Source organism: Scyliorhinus torazame, chromosome 8 (genome assembly GCF_047496885.1).
Source record: "Scyliorhinus torazame isolate Kashiwa2021f chromosome 8, sScyTor2.1, whole genome shotgun sequence".
Classification (NCBI taxonomy): Eukaryota; Metazoa; Chordata; class Chondrichthyes; order Carcharhiniformes; family Scyliorhinidae; genus Scyliorhinus; species Scyliorhinus torazame.
In genome coordinates this window covers 2,513,167-2,527,296 of record NC_092714.1, presented here as the reverse complement: position 1 = coordinate 2,527,296, position 14,130 = coordinate 2,513,167, and the positions used below count along the sequence as shown (strand labels likewise).

The 14,130-nt window shown below is 49.7% G+C and overlaps 1 protein-coding gene across 3 annotated transcripts in view; it reads left to right on the top strand.

The window, feature by feature from the left end:
• The window catches only part of LOC140427624 (homeobox protein PKNOX1-like), a 404,309-nt gene that overhangs the window by 142,637 nt on the left and 247,542 nt on the right, over positions 1–14,130 (top strand). The gene's annotated exons all lie outside the window — the stretch shown is intronic.

Sequence of the window (14,130 nt, the reverse complement as noted above, 5' to 3'; positions counted from 1 at the left end):
ATGCAAGAAGTATTACGGGTAAGGCAGATGAACTTAGAGCTTGGATTAGTACTTGGAACTATGATGTTGTTGCCATTACAGAGACCTGGTTGAGGGAAGGGTAGGATTGGCAGCTAAACGTTCCAGGATTTAGATGTTTCAGGCGGGATAGAGGGGGATGTAAAAGGGGAGGCGGAGTTGCGCTACTGGTTCGGGAGAATATCACAGCTGTACTGCGGGAGGACACCTCAGAGGGCAGTGAGGCTATATGGGTAGAGATCAGGAATAAGAAGGGTGCAGTCACAATGTTGGGGGTATACTACAGGCCTCCCAACAGCCAGCGGGAGATAGAGGAGCAGATAGGTAGACAGATTTTGGAAAAGAGTAAAAACAACAGGGTTGAGGTGATGGGAGACTTCAACTTCCCCAATATTGACTGGGATTCACTTAGTGCCTGGGGCTTAGACGGGGCGGAGTTTGTAAGGAGCATCCAGGAGGGCTTCTTAAAACAACATGTAGACAGTCCAACTAGGGAAGGGGCGGTACTGGACCTGGTATTGGGGAATGAGCCTGGCCAGGTGGTAGATGTTTCAGTAGGGGAGCATTTCGGTAACAGTGACCACAATTCAGTCAGTTTGAAAGCATTGGTGGACAAGGATAAGAGTGGTCCTAGGATTAATGTGCTAAATTGGGGGAAGGCTAATTATAACAATATTAGGCGGGAACTGAAGAACATAGATTGGGGGCGGATGTTTGAGGGCAAATCAACATCTGACATGTGGGAGGCTTTCAAGTGTCAGTTGAAAGGAATTCAGGACCGGCATGTTCCTGTGAGGAAGAAGGATAAATACGGCAATTTTCGGGAACCTTGGATAACGAGAGATATTGTAGGCCTCGTCAAAAAGAAAAAGGAGGCATTTGTCAGGGCTAAAAGGCTGGGAACAGACGAAGCCTGCGTGGAATATAAGGAAAGTAGGAAGGAACTTAAGCAATGAGTCAGGAGGGCTAGAAGGAGTCACGAAAAGTCATTGGCAAATAGGGTTAAGGAAAATCCCAAGGCTTTTTACACGTACATAAAAAGCAAGAGGGTAGCCAGGGAATGGGTTGGCCCAGTGAAGGATAGGCAAGGGAATCTATGTGTGGAGCCAGAGGAAATGGACGAGGTACTAAATTAATACTTTGCATCAGTATTCACCAAAGAGAAGAAATTGGTAGATGTTGAGTCTGGAGAAGGGTGTGTAGATAGCCTGGGTCACATTGAGGTCCAAAAAGACGAGGTGTTGGGTGTCTTAAAAAATATTAAGGTAGATAAGTCCCCAGGGCCTGATGGGATCTACCCCAGAATACTGAAGGAGGCTGGAGAGGAAATTGCTGAGGCCTTGACAGAAATCTTTGGATCCTCACTGTCTTCAGGTGATGTCCCGGAGGACTGGAGAATAGCCAATGTTGTTCCTCTGTTTAAGAAGGGTAGCAAGGATAATCCAGGGAACTACAGGCCGGTGAGCCTTACTTCAGTGGTAGGAAAATTACTGGAGAGAATTCTTCGAGACAGGATCTACTCCCATTTGGAAGCAAATGGACGTATTAGTGAGAGGCAGCATGGTTTTGTGAAGGGGAGGTCGTGTCTCACTAACTTGATAGAGCTTTTCGAGGAGGTCACTGAGATGATTGATGCAAGTAGGGCAGTGGATGTTGTCTATATGGACTTCAGTAAGGCCTTTGACAAGGTCCCTCATGGTAGACTAGTACAAAAGGTGAAGTCACACGGGATCAGGGGTGAGCTGGCAAGGTGGATACAGAACTGGCTAGGTCATAGAAGGCAGAGAGTAGCAATGGAAGGATGCTTTTCTAATTGGAGTGCTGTGACCAGTGGTGTTCCACAGGGATCAGTGCTGGGACCTTTGCTGTTTGTAGTATATATAAATGATTTGGAGGAAAATGTAACTGGTCTGATTAGTAAGTTTGCAGACGACACAAAGGTTGGTGGAATTGCGGATAGCGATGAGGACTGTCAGAGGATACAGCAGGATTTAGATTGTTTGGAGACTTGGGCGGAGAGATGGCAGATGGAGTTTAATCCGGACAAATGTGAGGTAATGCATTTTGGAAGGTCTAATGCAGGTAGGGAATATACAGTGAATGGTAGAACCCTCAAGAGTATTGAAAGTCAAAGAGATCTAGGAGTACAGGTGCACAGGTCACTGAAAGGGGCAACACAGGTGGAGAAGGTAGTCAAGAAGGCATACAGCATGCTTGCCTACATTGGCCGGGGCGTTGAGTATAAGAATTGGCAAATCATGTTGCAGCTGTATAGAACCTTAGTTAGGCCACACTTGGAGTATAGTGTTCAATTTTGGTCGCCACACTACCAGAAGGATGTGGAGGCTATAGAGAGGGTGCAGAAGAGATTTACCAGAATGTTGCCTGGTATGGAGGGCATTAGCTATGAGGAGCAGTTGAATAAACTCGGTTTGTTCTCACTGGAACGAATGAGGTTGAGGGGCGACCTGATAGAGGTCTACAAAATTATGAGGGGCACAGACAGAGTGGATAGTCAGAGGCTTTTCCCCGGGGTAGAGGAGTCAATTACTAGGGGGCATAGGTTTAAGGTGAGAGGGGCAAGGTTTAGAGTAGATGTACGAGGCAAGTTTTTTACGCAGAGGGTAGTGGGTACCTGGAACTCACTACCGGAGGAGGTAGTGGAAGCAGGGACGATAGTGACATTTAATGGGCATCTTGACAAATACATGAATAGGATGGGAATAGAAGGATACGGACCCAGGAAGTGTAGAAGATTGTAGTTCATCGGGCAGCATGGTCGGCACGGGCTTGGAGGGCCGAAGGGCCTGTTCCTGTGCTGTACATTTCTTTGTTCTTTGTTTGTTCTTTGTTTGTTCCCTGAGTTTCTCGTCCTCTTTCTGGGCCTTCGCTAAATCCTGAATGTTGGTCTGTGAGACCTGAACTGCGTGTACTGGGGTGCTTTTGGGGGGGTTCCAAAAATAACCATGCCTGGAGCCTGCCTTCGCTAGGGCGTCTGCTTTAACGTTTCCAGGGGGGGGAAGAACGGTGATGACTGCGAACCTTAATTATGCCGTATCTCCTATCCTTCGCTGTCTCTAAGATATGGCGGGGTAATGGGGCTGAGGGTAGGGGTTTACTGTCCGCGGAAACAAATCCTCTTGTTTCCCAGAGTGGTAGGAACTCTGTCAAACTATTGCAGACATACAAGCTGTCCGAATAGATGTCTGCTGGGGTCGGGAACGAGCCTGGGTGGTCTACAATATATGCAATTGCTGCCAGCTCTGCTGCCTGCGAGCCTAAGTGTCCTGGCAACTTCAAGGAAATTTCATCTAGAGCGCGTCCCTGCGCGTCCTCTACGTATATACCGCAACCGGTAATTCTCTTTCCGTTTAACACTGTGGATGAGCCATCCACATAAATCCTTAGGGGTGAGCACGTGTCTGTGGGCTGGGGTCTCTGGGGTCTACTACCTGTTTTCCTGGGGGGTGTTTTGGGAATAAATGGGCCTCTGTTCTGTTTTGTGGTGATGATCTCACATTCTGAGGGGTGCCTGCATACTGCAAATTATCGGCAAGGAAGGTGTGGGTCTTGGTTCTCTTTACCGTGATGTCCCGTCCCTGTAAAAGAAGGGTCCAACGGGCTGCGCGGATTTGGCTGACTGTGCCATCTTTAAGTCGGCCGTCTAACAGTAGCTGTGTTGGTGTGTGTTCTGTGAGGATGGTGGTGGGGTTGAGTCCTGTAATGTAGGCGAAGTATTGTACTGCCCAAAAAACTGCGAGCAGGTGCCTTTCACAGGCAGAAAATCCTTGCTCTACAGGGTCTAACATGCGTGAGGCATATGCTACGGGGCGTAACTGGTCGTGGCGTTCCTGGAGGAGCACGGCCGAAAGGGTTTGGTCGGTGCTTGCTACCTCTATAGCATCCGTGGAAAGTGGATCTGGGACCTGTAGTGCGGGGGCTGTGCTGAGGGCTCTTTTTAAAGCGTCCACGGCATCCGTGTTCTGTGGAAGCCATTCCCAAGGTGCCTGCTTCTTGAGAAGTTCGGATAGGGGCGCTGCTTTAGTGGCGAAACCGTCAATATGGTTTCGGCCGTAACCAACTAGTCCTAAAAATGAACGGAGGGCTGAGACATTGTGGGGAAGGGGCAATTTGACGATCGAGTCAATTCTCTTGTGCTCGATCTCGCGTTTACCATGAATGATCACTGTTCCCAAGTAAATCACTTTTTCTTTCAGAATCTGGGCCTTTTTGGGGTTGACTTTACATCCAATTTCTTTTAAGAGTGCTAGGAGTTCGGCGAGAAGCAAAATGTGCTCTCCCTTTGTGTCTGTCTGTAGTAACAAGTCGTCTACATACTGGACCAGACAATCGGGGCGGGAAAATTTTGCTAATCCATTTCCCAGCTGTCAGTGGAAAATGGAGGGGGAATTGTGGAAGCCTTATGGAAGGCACGTCCACGTGTATTGTTGCCCTTGGAATGTAAAGGCGAATTTGTACTGGCACGCTTTAGCGAATGGAATGGACCAAAAACCATTACTAATGACCAAAACCGAATTTTGTTTTGACTGGAGTCCTTGTTTGAGCATGGTCTCGGGACTCGTGGCTACGGTGGGGGCTGCTACTGGGGTTACTTTGTTCAGTTCCCCGTAATCAATGGTCAGTCGCCGTGATCCATCCGGTTTCCTGACGGGCCAAATCGGTGCGTTGTTTGTGGAGGCTACTGATCTGAGTACGCCTTGATCCAACAAACTTTCTATGACTTTGGGGATTTCTCCCTCTGCTTCCTGGGGAAATCCGTACTGCTTCTGGGGTTTAGGGTCGGGACCTGTAACGTTCACAAAGCCAGCCAAACTGCCACAGTCGTGCTTGTGCTGTGCAAATGCTGCTTTGTGTTCCTGCAGGACTGCCCTAACCTGTTTGTCTGCACTAATGGCTCGAGGGTCGAACCTACTGAGAAGTCTCCTACTGAGCTAATCCTATTTACGTACTCTCCTACTTTGAGCGTGGCGGGGGCTCGTGCTGCCTTTGCCATTTTCCATACACACTTGTTCACTTGGGTCGAAAGAAAGGTTATGGGAGCGCATGAAATCGATCCCAAGGATATGTTCTGCTGTCTGGGGCAGATCAACTAAAACTACGGGGTGCTTGGTTGCAATGTTACCTATCTGTATTGCTATAGGGGCAGTGATGTGTCCCTGTTGTAAATGGCCTGTAAAGCTGCTGAGTGTAATGGTGTCTGTTGTGGGCCACGTGTCTCGCTGGAACATCGTGGAGGAATTGAGTGTGGTGCGGGACCCTCCTGGGTCCCAAAGGAATTCCACGGGTTGTCCCCAAACTTTGCCTGCTACTACCGGTCTACCGGACTTGTCTCAAAGGGTGTCGCAGACCCAAGTTGGGGAGCCCATTACCGTCAGTCGTTGCCGTTCGTGTCTGCATTCTCTGAACGGGCGCTAACGCTATGGATCGGCTTTGCCCTATTCCTGTTTAGGGTGCCTGTCTGTTGGCTTCTCTGCTGCTTCTGGGGCGCGTTGCACTCTCATGCAAAGTGTCCTAGCTGTCCATAATTCCTGAGCTTTGGGCTGGGGTTGGCTGTTCCTGCCCTCATTTACCCATGCGGGGTTCTGGTGTGCCTTAACTGGGTTCATTTCTACCTGCTCTTCATCGGGTGTTGTAAATGCGGTTTTGCCTGCAATTGATTGCTCCCGAGCGCGGGACAATCTCTTCAAAACCCATTTTTCATTGTGGGCCTCATCTGAGGGGTCATAATTTGCGCAAGCTTTTCGTCCTACTTCTGTGGCGTGGGAGACTAGAATTCAGGTCCATTTGGCCATATTATCTGGGGACAAATGGGCACGGGCTAACTCTCCAAAAACTGCGTTAAGTGAATCCACAAGCGTCCAGCAAACGCTGTGGGGTGCTCTGTCTTCTTTTGCCTTCTACGGGGTCTCCTCTGTTGAAGCCGATCGCATCAAGGATCACTGTGTGCATCTCTTGGAGTGTGCCTCCTACATTCTGTGGGTCGGGAGGGGCTGCTACGACTGAAGGTTCGAGGCTTAAAACTGTGAGCTTCACTTGCTCCTTTTCATCCAGGCCGTACGTGGTAACCTGCTGTCTGACTTTTGCGAAAAATTGGTGGGGGTCGGATGTGGGAAGGAACGGTGTAATTTTTCCACACGCGTCCCGTAATTAGGTCACGGTTAACTGGGTTGTGTAAAGGAAGTCTGCTTCTCCTTCTCCTGCGGCCCTGCGGTGTGTGGTCACAGGATTCATGGGGGTGTGTTCTGCCTGTTCGGTTGGGGGTTGGGGCGCTTTCCTTTTCTGGTTTTTTCCTGCGTACATGTCCCATGTACGTATCTATGGGCAGTCTAGTTCAATTCCTGCCAATCAGGGCCATTTTCCTGATCTAATTGGGGTCCGAATGTACTCTGAAAGCCATTTTGCACGGACAGCAGAGATTGCAATTCTGCAATTTGCTTCCGGCACTTTGCATGGTCTACGGAGCTCTGCCTTTGTTCCGTCGTGGAAGTATGGAGTGCTCGTAGGGCTACTTTTAAATAATTGCACTGCTTCTGCAATTTCTCAACTTGCTGTTCTGTTTCTTGTCTTACCAAGACTGCACGTTGCGTGTCCTGGTAGGCCTTATCGTATTGCGTCTGAAAGCTGTTCAAATGCGTGAGACAAGACTGATGTGCCATCTTGGCATCATCCACCTCTCTGTCCCTTGCTGCTAACTGCTCTTTCAGATGTCGATTCTCTTTCTCTACCTCACTCACGTCTACCCTCACTGGTTCTGTCTCTCTCCTCTATCTCTCTACGGAGCGTCCTAACAACCTCTTCTGTGCCTCGCAATTGTGCCAAACAGGACACTATTGCCATCGGATTGCGAGCTTTCCCTAAGCTCTTCTTGTGGATCTCTGACAGGTTCTCCCACGAAGTATGTCCTGTACTCCCGGGTCCTGTTTCCTCATTATCACAGAATTCACTCCAAAGGGGCCATCCTTTTCCCCTTGAGATATTGCCTGATCTCTTCTTCCCAAACAGAACACTGTCCTAGTCTGCTGCGAATTCCTTGGGGTTCATAAGGCGTTCCATTGCCTTCATTGCCATTCTCTCTACTAGGATCTCTACTGAATTTGGAACGGGGGATGATAAAGTGGTGATGTAAACACAGGTACGGCCTACAAAACTCCCGACAGTTTTTCGCAACAAAATCTCTCAGGTTTACCTTATATCCCTGTTAGTACGCATGCATTAACACACTTCCGAATCTCAGAGGCTTGATCAGTACTGTTTTGACGCTTGTGGTTTTTCTGTCTGTTCCCAATTAGATTCTCAATTCAAATTTTGGGTTCTCTTGGAGTGGTTAGGCCACTTCTAAGTCGAGTCCCGTCAGATGACGCCAGTAAATGTTGCTAACTTTTGGTTGGTTCTTAATTTGGCTCTATTTAATCACGTTTGCCCAAGAGTCGCCAGGTATCTTTCGACACAGCCACAAGGTTCAGAACCGAATACTGATCAATGACTCGATACACCAGTTAGTAAGTTCAAAAGCAATGCTCATTTATTTACACACAGTCAAATCTACTCATGCATAAACTCTACAAACTAAACTACCACTATTACTAAAGCCTATACTTAGCTTCGGGTGCCCACTCAGTCAGAGGAACAATGGCCGTTGCTCAGTTCTGAGGCTGCTGGGTTGAGCTGTTTACAGGGTAGCAACTAGGAGCGTCTGTCTCGTAGCGTGCGTTGACTTGGAACTTACTTGGTCTGCTGTAGCTGCTAGGCTGGTCTCTCTCTTCACTGAGAGCCAAAGCCAAAGGAGGGCGTTCTCCCTTGGGGGATACCTTTTATACCCAAAAGGGCTTTGCGCTCTTTTGGGCGGGCCTTGAACTTGGCCTCAACTAATTGGGTCTTTCCCAATCATCGGTATCGATTTTCCTCCAATAGAGGGGTGGTTCCCTGATCGCTGGGCGTGTCCTGGTGACTGTCAGTCAGCTTTGTCTTAGCTTCTTCTGGCGCCGGGGAGTCTGTCCTAACATTGTGTATCTAAATGTTTCCCTTTTGTCCCCGGAGATGGCTCATTAGTATGTAAATCGTTTGGTAGTTTCTGTCCTGTCTGAGTGTTTAAGGTTCTAATCAACAGACAAAGCTTGCACCTGCTTGTTCCAATTGTCCAATTTTCCCTGCAGTCTTTGCAAGTGTCCATTTTGTAATCGGGACGTGGCCATCCCAGATGGCTACACTATCCTGTAACCCTCGAGGTTCACGACGGCGCGGGGCGGCCCCGGTCCCGACCGATTCAGGCCCTGACAATGGGCCAGGATCGGGGCAGCGTCATCTACACGCGCCAGGCCTTGTCGCCCGCGTAAAAGCGGCGCCGCGTAGATGACGCGGCCGGCGCCGCATAACGGGCATCATCCGCGCATGCGTGGTGGCCGTCGTCTCTAAGTCCGCCCCGCAAGAAGATGGGGGACGGAAGGAAGGAGGTCCTCCTTCCGAGAGGACGGCCCGACGATCGGTGGGCACCGATCGCGGGCCACCCCACATTTCAGGTAAAGCCCGGTGCAGGATCCCCCCTCGCTCCCCCACAGGCCGCCCCCCCAGCATTCACGCATCGCTCACGACTGCAGCGACCAGGTGTGGACGGCACCAGGGGGAACCTGCCATTTTGGCCTGGCCGCTCGGCCCATCCGGGCCTCAGAATAGCGGGGGTGCCGGAGAATCGCCATTTTCGGTGTCTCCGGCGATTCTCCGGCCTGCGGCCAGCGAAACCCGACCGGGCCATTCCCGCCGCTTGAGAGAATCGCGGGAGGGCATCGGACCGGCGTCCCCGGAAATTTTGACGGCCCAGGCGATTCTCCCAACCGGCGCAGGAGTGGAGAATCGCGCCCCCCATTCCTGGAATCATTCTGGTAAATTTCTTTTGCAACTCTTCAGGATCCTCACACCCTTCCAGAAATGTGGTGACCAGATGGGACACAGTACTCTTCCTGGCTTTGTAAAGGTTCAGTGACAACTCCAATAACTTTATTTACACAGCATCTTAACGGAATGAAATGTCCCAAGGTGCTTCACAGAAACATTATAAAACCAAGTATGACATTAAGTCACGCAAGGAGACATTAGGTAACATGATCAAAAGCCTGCGTATGTGTGTCTCCAAATGGGAAACAGGAAATGGTGGAACAGGTATTTTGTGTCTGATAAAAAATGGGTTAAAGAGATCTGGGCAACAGGTAGGGAGGTGGATTTAAGGCCAGGAAAAGGTCAGCTTTGATCGTATTGAAAGGCGGAGAAGGCTCAAGGAGCTGAATTGCTTCTCCTAATTCCTATGTTCCCATGGCAGTCTTCATTGTAAAAGACACAAAAACATCTCAAGAATACTTGAAAATCAAGAGGTGAAAGAAAAGGCACTGGGAAACTATTAGAACTGAAGACCGACAAGTCCCCTGTCCAAATGACCTGCATCCAAGGGGTTTGACAGAAGAGGCTGCAGATATAATACCTGCATTGGTTGTAATCTTCCAAAATGCCTTAGATTCTGAAAAGATCCCAACAGATTGGAAAATTGCAAATGTAACACCTACCTGGGGTGAAATTCTCCGGTATTGGCGCGATGTCCGCCGACTGGCGCCCAAAACGGCGCAAATCAGTCGGGCATCGTGCGCCCCAAAGGTGCGGAATGCTCCGCATCTTGGGGGGCCGAGCCCCAACCTTAAGGGGCTAGGCCCGCGCCGGACTAATTTCCGCCCTGCCAGCTGGCGGAAAAGGCCTTTGGTGCCCCATGCGCGGGAGCGTTAGCGGCCGCTGACAGCTTCCCACGCATGCGCAGTGGAGGGAGTCTCTTCTGCCTCCGCCATGGTGGAGGCCGTGGCGGAGGCGGAAGGGAAAGAGTGCCCCCGCAGCACAGGCCCGCCCGCGGATCGGTGGGCCCCGATCGCGGGCCAGGTCACCGTGGGGGCACCCCCTGGGGCCAGATCGCCCCGCGCCCCCCCCAGGACCCCGGAGCCCGCCCGTGCCGCCATGTCCCGCCGGTAAGGTAGGTGGTTTAATCCACGCCGGCGGGACAGGCATTTTAGCAGCGGGACTTCGGCCCATCCGGGCCGGAGAATCGCGGGGGGGGGGGGGGCGCCAACCGGCGCGGCGCGATTTCCGCCCCCGCCGAATATCCGGTACCGGAGAATTCCGGCGGGGGCGGGATTCACGCCAGCCCCCGGCGATTCTCCGACCCGGCGGGGGGGGTCGGAGAATCTCGCCCCTGATACTTGGTAATGTTTCCCTTCATGGTCTTCCATTGGGGAATTTTCACAGGAAGTGCACAATGAAGGCAATCTATGGTCACGTTAATTTTTAAATATTCAGCAGCTTTTCCTTAAATTAATCCTGAGAGGGCATGGAGATATAGGTTTGTCGAAGATTGTTCCTGTCCTTAACTGTTCTTGGGGCAGGAGGAAAAGGAGTTAACAAAGGAAGCATGTTGGTATGTGTACAGTTGGAGCTTTTGGTTATGAACTCTTCAAGCTTGGGCTTAAAGTACTCGTTAGAAATATTTTCTGTTCATTGAAAATGCTATAGATACATGGCAAACAATGGGCCTTTCTTCTGTTCTGGAGACTGTGCCAACATAGCAACAACCAACAGGGAGACACTCGTTCCGAGTAATTGTTTGTAATAAAACAAACTGCCCAGCATTGAACTTTCTAAAGGAGGATATGTTTTTAGCACCATATGGTTCACAGCGGTGGTGCCATATTCTAAAGGTGGAATTTTCCCATGCCCCCCGCAGCGGGCTTATTGGCAGGCGGCAGGGGTGGGGGGGTCAGTAGATGCGGCGAGAGGTTCAAAAATCAGATTCTCACTAGCGTAAAATGCCAGCACGATCTTCAGCTACTGCCTGCCAGAGTGCGTCGCATTTCCTACCAGTTGCCATTCTGCTAATTGGAGGCAAATGAAGACCCAGCCTGAATCTTACCCCCACAACCGACTGTCCACGAGCAGGAAATCACGCTTGTCAAGAATATGTCTGCACACGGCCCTGGGTCACTGTCCGTGTGGAGTTTGCACATTCTCCCCGTGTTTGTGTGGGTCACACCCCCACAACCCAAAGATGTGCAGGGTAGGTGGATTGGCCACGCTAAATTGCCCCCTAATTGGACAAGAAATAATTGGAAATGAAATGAAATGAAAATCGCTTATTGTCACAAGTAGGCTTCAAATGAAGTTACTGTGAAAAGCCCCTAGTTGCCACATTCCAGCGCCTGTTCAGGGAGGCTGGTACGGGAATTGAACCGTGCTGCTGCCCTGCCTTGGTCTGCTTTCAAAGCCAGCGATTTAGCCCTGTGCTAAATTTTTTACTGTTCCTCCCTCTTCTTCCTGTCAAATTGAATCACCCCCCACTTCCCAGAATTGAACTTCACCTGCCACTGCCCAATCCACCAAGACTATCCTTCTCACAGTTGACAACATTTCAAATTTTCATGCATATCGTACGCAAAATTTGAAATCATGGCCTGAACACCACAGTCTCGGTCATTAATATATATCAGGAACAGCAAGGGTCCCAACACTGACCCTTGGAGAACTCTACCACAAACTTCCTCCAACCTGAAAAACAACCATTTATTCACTTCTTTCGGTTTCCTATCTCTCGGTCAATTTCTTCTCCAAGTGCCTACTTTCCCTTTTATTACATGAGCTTGAATTTTGCTCAGAAGTCAGTTGTATGGCACGAGATAAAATGCCTTTTGAAAATCCATATACACCATATCAACAGTGTTACCTCCTCAAAAAACTCCAAGTTAGTCCAAGATGATTTTCCCTTAATGAATGTGTGCTGGCTTTCATTAATTATCCTGCACTTGTCTAAATCACTGTTGATTTTGTCCTGGCTGCAACCTCCCTACCACTGAAGTCAAACTGACTGGTCTGTTGCTGCTGGCATTACTGTTGCACCCATTTTAGAACAAGGGTGTAGCAGTCCCCATTCTCCAATACCCTGGCACCATCTTTGTGTCTGAAGAAGACTGGAAGATTCGGGCGGAACGGTGGCACAGTAGTTAGCACTGCTGCCTCACAGCTCCAAGGACCTGGGGCCAATTCAGGCCTTGGGTGACTGTCTGTGTGGAGTCTGCACATTCTCCATGTGTCTATGTGGGTTTCCGCCGGGTGCTCTGGTTTCCTCCCACAGTCCAAAGATGTGCAAGTTAGTGGATTGGCCATGATAAATCACCCTTGGTGTCCAAAAAGATTAGGTGGGGTTATTGGGTACAGGGATAGGGTGGAAGTGTGGGCTTTAGTAGGATGCTCTTTCCAAGGGCTGGTGCAGACTCGATGGGCTGAATGGCCTCCTTCTGCATTGTAGGGATTCTATGATTATCACTTGTGCCTCTGCAATTTCCATCTCATTTCCTTCAGTAACCTTGGATACATTTCATAGCGTCAGAAGTTTACTGCATGAGGGCAGCACGGTGGCGCAGTGGTTAGCACTGCAGTCTCACGGTGCCGAGGTCCCAGGTTTGATCCCGGCTCTGGGTCACTGTCCGTGTGGAGTTTGCACATTCTCCCCGTGTTTGGGTGGGTTTCGCCCCCACAACCCAAAGATGTGCAGGGTAGGTGGATTGACCACGCTAAATTGCCCCTTAATTGGAAAAAATGAATTGGGTACTCTTAAATTTTTTTTTTTAAAGTTTACTGTATGGAAACAGGCCCTTTGGCCCAGCTTGTACATGCCACCCAATGTTTACCACTAAGCTAGTCCCGATTGCCCGCATTTGGCCCATAACCCTCTATACCCATCTTTCCCTTGTAACTATCTAAATGCTTTTTAAAAGACAAAATTGTACTCGCCTCTACCACTGCCTCCAGCAGCTCATCGGCTCCATGAAATGACGACGTGAGGTCTGGGAGGACATCATTTGTCAATGCCCCTGAAAGTAAGTAATAAATAAATATTTATTATTGTCACAAGTAGGTTTACATTAACACTGCAATGAAGTTACTGTGAAAAGCCCCTAGTCGCCACATTCCGGCGCCTGTTCGGGTACACAGAGGGAGAAATCCGAATTCTCAGCTGGTACGGGAATTGAACCCGCGCTGCTGGCCTTGTTCTGCATCACAAACCAGCTGTCTAGCCCACTGAGCTAAACCAGCCCCTCTGTCGCTCTCAATTTCTGAGAGTGGCTATTTCCAGGGCTGTAGTGAGGATCTCTGTGGGATCTCTCAAGATTTGATTCATAAGTGCACACAAGAGGTGACAGACACCACAATTACGTGCTATTTGATAGAGATCAAGCTAGCCAGGCAGCCAGATTCCCACAGGGGCAACATGCCATTGACTACCCTCATGTGGCTAAAAGCTCCCTGACAACAGGCAATGAGGAGATGTACGAGACAAGTTTTTTTTACACCGAGGGTGGTGAGTGCCTGGAACTCGCTGCCGGAGGAAATGGTGGAAGCAAATACGATAGTGATGTTTAAGAGGCATCTTGATGAATACATGAATAGGTTGGGAATAGAGAGATATGGACCCCAGAAGTGACAAAGGTTTTAGTTTAGACAGGTATGATGGTCAGCACAGGCCTGGAGGGCCAAAGGGCCTGATCCTGTTCTTTGTTCTTTGAAAGGATTCCACTCTCTGAATCTGCAGCTGGTCTGTGACCACCAGAAACACACCATGCTAGTTTGTGCAACATACCCAGGAAGCTGCCACAACTGCTACATCCTGAGTAGATCACAAATCCAAGACATCTTTCAGGGTCCACACAACATTATGGTTGGCTCATTGATGACAAAAGCTACCCACAAAGGACATGGCTGATTATACCTGTCCGATGGCCCCATACTCCAGGGAAGGTGCAACAATGTTCATTCTGCTGCACGAACTTTGGTAGAGCAGACCATTGGCATCTTGAAGATATGATTCAGATACCTCAACAGATCTGGCAGAGCATTCCAGTACACTCCCCCAGAGAGCCTCACGGGTCATAGTGGGTTGCTGCTTCCTGCAGAGGGGGGATGAAGCAGAGGATGAAGACTTGCCAGATGCTAAGATGGAGGAGCAGCACATCTCCTTGGATGAGGCGAACATTGAGAGGAATGAGGCCGAGGAAGCCAAGACTGCAGAGGAAG